Source organism: Ananas comosus, linkage group 9 (genome assembly GCF_001540865.1).
Source record: "Ananas comosus cultivar F153 linkage group 9, ASM154086v1, whole genome shotgun sequence".
Lineage (NCBI taxonomy): Eukaryota > Viridiplantae > Streptophyta > Magnoliopsida > Poales > Bromeliaceae > Ananas > Ananas comosus.
This window is the reverse complement of record NC_033629.1, coordinates 3423208-3428681: the sequence shown is the minus strand read 5'-3', so window position 1 is coordinate 3428681 and position 5474 is coordinate 3423208. Positions and strand designations below refer to the sequence as shown.

Here is a 5474-nt window from a genome sequence, read left to right as displayed (position 1 = left end):
CCACCGTTATTCCAAAATACCCCCGCAGTTATCCCCTGTTAAACTAACTCGGGTTAAACATAGGTTAAATGTATGCCAAAGTTAAAACATAATTAAAATACCTATTTTCTCCCTATCTTATTAAACTATTTTCTTAAATTATCCTTTCTTTCTCTCCCAACTTAATATCATTACTCTCGATCAAGCCCGCCGCTCGCCGCCCGCCGCCCGCCGTCGCAAGCGCCAGCAGCTCACCGCCACCGCCAACCTTGGCGCCGGCTCCTCCGCCTCCACCTTCGCCCCCAAGAAGCCTCGCCTCATTCGCACAAAAAAAAAGGCCCGCGAGTCACCGCTCTCGTCGTCCTCCTCCTCCTCCGCCGCCGCCTTGGCCGGCGCGGGGAGCAAGAGCATGCCGGCAGATGGGACCAAGGAGGAGGAGGAGGAGAGGCCAAGGCGGGGGGGGGGGGGGGGGCATGAAGTTAGACGGGCATATCGGAGGCGCGGAGGGAGGGGACGGCGGAGCCGGTGCAGACGAAGAGGGGGCGGAGCTCATCGAGGAGCACTGGTGTGCGCGGTCCACGGCCAGTATGGCCTCGTGACCGGATGAGAGGGAGGTCCACCGTGGACCTCCCTCTCACTATAAATTATACTATATATATATATATATATATATATATATATATATAAAATTTTATTTATAAATATATATTTATATATTATTTTATTTTTATATTGAAATATTATCATATAATATTTAATTTATAATTTTGTAATTATTTATTAATATTTTTAAATATATAACTCTTATATATTTAAAATATATGTTTATTATAATTTTAAATATATTTAATCTATATATAAAAATTATAATATTAATATATATAGTATGTTAATTATTATATATTTATTATATAGCCGAATTTTTTATCCGAAATTTTTAATTGGTGAACGTATAATACCCGTATATATTACGTATCCGAATAACTGTCGAATTCGTTTTTTAGCTGTATTTTTCAAAAATTTAAAAATTAAAAGACGAATTTTATCCGAATTATATCTGTTCCGAATTTTTGCCGAATCCGAATTAACTAACTATGCCTCCAGCCATTAAGATTGGTTTAACTGCGATCGATCTCATCATTTCATCTGCTCACTCCCAACATGCTTAATTAAGTAATTGATATTTGAAGGGCAAATAAGAAATATATTTGCTATATGAAAGGTATATAAGATAAGTGAGTTACGGTACGAGGGTATATTGGCATGGGCAAAATGGTAATTTTTCAGAGATAACAGCAGCTAACTGATGGAACTTAACTCTAGGGGTATATTAGAAAGACTTGGAATATAAGAAGAGTATTTTCAATATTAGCCTTCTAAGAGGGGTAAATAAGAAAACCGAGAACTTTTCAGGAGTATATAGGCAATTGTCCCTTTATTTTATTATGATCCTTGATCTTGGTATGTATTTATTTTCTATTTATTTTACATATCTTGAAATTCTATCAATTGGTATCAGAGCCAATAACGATAAATTATATATTATATGCAAAATTTTCTCTTGGAGCATTGGACAAGTGGACGGATATAATTTGGGCGTTTCTTAATGATTTTAATCAATCCTATGACTCGCTTTAAAGTTCTTGCTATGGATTATGTTTTTTTTTTGTAGCGGACGCGGCGAGATTGCAACAATTTTTGGCGTTTGCATCTCGGCGACTTTCGGTCGCATGGAAGGTCATTTTGAACGACAATCCGACTCTATGCCGCGTGTAACTGCGAGATTCCGGTTCAGATGAACATCGGATTTTAATTAACGCGATGATGCCGTGAGCAATCGAGTCTCGCATGGGGTTATCTGCACATTATCTTGGCCGCATGAGATGCACGGTGCCTAGCGTATTTGAGGCAGCCGCATCGATCTTTGCTTAATTAAAATCCTAATTAAAGTTAATGAAGAAGATGAACAATATATTTTGTTGGGTTGATTTAACTCATTCCACTTAACGAATTAAGACAACACAATTTCAGATTTAATTAATTTGAACTTGTTTTAAATCTGAATTTATTATTAAAATTGTCTTAATTATTTTTCAGGTGAAGATTAGATTTGTTACTAATCTTGGTTTCTTTTATTAAACTCTTGGTGTTTTAGTTATATAATACAAACCACTTCCAGAAAAGTGTAGTTGATTTTAAGTCAACCAATTAATACTCTATGCCCAAATTTTCTTTTATTCGTCATAAAGTTATTATCCAGACGGTTCTGTCAATATTCAAAATCGATTCACTGTCTCTCAAAAAAAAAATCGATTCACATAATGTAGTATACTAGTATCCCTACACTTAGTATATATATATAAGTGTGTGTGTGAGGGTACGTGTGTGTGTGTGTGTGAGTGCACATGTGTGAGTATGTGTAATGCCATGTGGCATCAACTCCCCCCCTCTTTTATGCATGCAGGGAAGAGAGAGAGAGGAGTTTATCTCCTCTCTTCTCTCCTTTTCTCTTTCGTTCGGCCGTACCAAGGAAGCACGCGAGGGACGCCGCCGCGGAGCCGATTTCGCCGTCGACGTCGCACCGCAGAGCCGTTCGAACCTACGGTTGCTGCCGTTGCATCGTGAGGAGGCCGGGCGAGCGTGGATCTTCGCCGTTCTTGACGTCGCGCCAGTGCTAGTCGCCGTCGAGGTGGGTGTTCCATAGAATTGCTTCCTAATTTCCAAGCTTTTTCAATTTCGAGCTAGTTGCTGTCCCTGCAGATTTCCAGCGTCGACCGTTGGCGTTTCGGCTCGTACTCGACGTAGGAGCGTCGGATTTCGACGAGGCTTGATTCGCTGGATTCAGGACTTCGAGAGGAATCCACGAAGCCCTTACTTGCCAGATTTCGTTGAGGTTAGATTGGTCGAATCCGTGCTGTACCTGACTGTTGCGAATTTTGGGACTGAAACGGTGATTTGTGCTTTGTAGAGCGTGGTGTTAGCTCGACTCCCGGATTTGGAGGGTGTAGATCGACCAGCAGGTGGTGCTGCAGCTGTGAGGGTGTTTTGCTGCCAGAATTAGCGACTAAGGTGGGTTTACATCGGTTTATTCCTAAGTGTAGTAATAGTCGACATGTATGATTTTCTGTTCGGTAAATCATGTTGTAGTTCGTTTTTCATAATGATATCCTGGATAAATGCTGCATATATAACATGATTATTACCTTTTAAATATACATGTTGGACTGGGTTTAAACTTAGGAGAAAACGCGATTGGAATCGACATATGTATTAAACTGCCTGATTTAGCTCTAGGAGCCGTTATAGAATTGTACTGTCGCAGCATACTGTAGACGAGTACTCCAGGTAGTTTAGAATACATTTACGCTCGTGCTGGTATGCCGAGTGAATTTTTCTGAGGTCGTTTAGACTGTTTCGTACTAGTGGGCGCCGTCGGGACTGACGGTGGGCCCGGTTCGCCGTTTTGGCGTCGGATTGTGCCGAGGGCACGTTGTTTGTTGTATTTAGACTAGTCAGAGTTGTTACTGGACTTCGGCTTGAGTTAGAGAGCCTGTTTGAGCTCGACAGAGATACGCTGCATACTCGGTTGGGTAGCTCCCACGAGTGCCACTCCGGAGGCGGGCGCGGTGCTTTTGCGTTGGTGTCGCTCATGCCAGTTGGACTTGCTCTCCACGGACCAGCTAGTGTGGATAGAGCCTGATAGTCGCAACGGGGCAGGGACGGGTGTGTTCACAGTCCCAGGGACGGGTATGTTTACAGTCCCAATTGGATTGGGTCAGATTTGACATTTCCTACAGTCGGTTAATGTAGAGCATGATAGTGTAGTGGATGATAGCGATAGAGTGTACTTCCTGCTTTTCCTTCTATCCTTGCTCCCTTCTGTAGACTTAGTGGGTGACCGATGTCGTTTTGGGCGGTACCCACTGAGGACTACTTGTTTTTACAGTAGTTCTCACGCCCAGTTGTTACCTATGTTTTGCAGAGCCACAGGTTTCGGCTACTGCGCCTTCCGCGGATCAGGATCGAGGCAAGGGCGTCGCGAGGTAGAGCCCTACCCGACTGACAGAGCTAGAGGCACCCCCCCTACTGCAGGTAGTTGCTATTTTAGAGTTTATGTACATAGTTGTTTAACTCGCCGGTGCGAGTAGCTTTGTATTTTGGATTTGGACTATGTATATGAAACTCAGTTGTTTAGCTTTGTATATTGAGCAGCTCTATGCTACTGTTTGTAGTATTGTATATTTACAGGTACTTTTGACGCTTCGTATACAGGGGAAATTCCTTGTATACGGCGGATTTGTCGGCGTGCCCGGGGAACGAGACATCCGGGGCGTGACACATAAAGCTTTGATTTTGTATATAATATTAATTTATTTATCTTATTTGTGGTCAAATTAGAATATATAAAGTTTAAATTTGATTGCGATATTATGCTTTAAATTATCGTATTTATATTCTTATTTTGACCGGATGAACATGAAAATTAAATGATCATAATTGTTTTTCGATTATTTAATGTTTGGCGTTAAGTTAAATTAATTTATTATTTGATTGGTTAGGTGCAAGCCAAAGTGGGCCTAATTAAAGGAAATAATGATTTAATTTACTTTAAAGTAGCACTTTCGGAAAATTTTCATGTTAATCATACAGCACTAAGTCAGATTAATTTATTGATTCAACTGTTCGAGTGCAAGCCAAAGCGGTCCCGACCGGAAGAAAAGATAAATTAATTGCTTTAAAGAAGTGCATGCGAAATTGCACCCTAATATTATGTTTAGTCTGCTCCCAAAGGAGGTCTAGACATGAAAGTACATGGGTGGTGTAGGATGGTAATTTTCTTATAACTCGTTTGGAGAAATTTGTCTGGCCAAAGCTCACAATTTTTCTATATGAAAAATTTGAAATTACTAAGACCTGCAGAAAGTTTAAATTAGTCTCTGATGAAGAGATTGTATATTATACTCATAATTCTGCTCCCAAAGGAGGGGTTGTGATGTCATATAAAGTATATGCATAAAGAACGAAAAATACTTATGCTCATAACTCTGCTCCCAAAGGAAGGGTTGTGATGTCATATAAAGTGTATTTTTCTAATTTTGATGTGGTAATTTATGATGTGGTATTTTACTGATAAAACATGCATTCTATTTCAATTATGACTTTATCCTTTGTTCCTATTGGTGAATCTGTTCCTATACTTAATGGTTCTAATTATTCGGAGTGGAAAGAACAAATCATGTTTATATTAAGGTGTATGAATTTAGAGTTGGCTCTGCGCGTTAAGCAACCGCCTAAGATAGTGGGGCCATTGACTCCACAGTAGGAATCCGCGCAGGAAAAATAGGAGCGATCCAACCGCTTAAGTTTGATGCTCATAAAGTCAAAGGTATCAAAAAGTATAAGGGGATCAATCCCAGAATGTGATAAAGCCAAGAATTATCTAAAGGCCATTGAGGAGCAGTTTGTCAGCTCCGATAAAGTCTTGGCGAGAACCT

At 40.5% G+C, this 5474-nt stretch overlaps 1 long non-coding RNA gene across 1 annotated transcript; it reads left to right on the top strand.

Annotated features, from left to right (window-relative positions):
• Positions 2809 to 4021, top strand: LOC109715606. Its single transcript, XR_002217698.1, has 3 exons — positions 2809 to 2872; positions 2948 to 3048; positions 3962 to 4021. It is a non-coding gene; the product is annotated as an uncharacterized LOC109715606 (long non-coding RNA).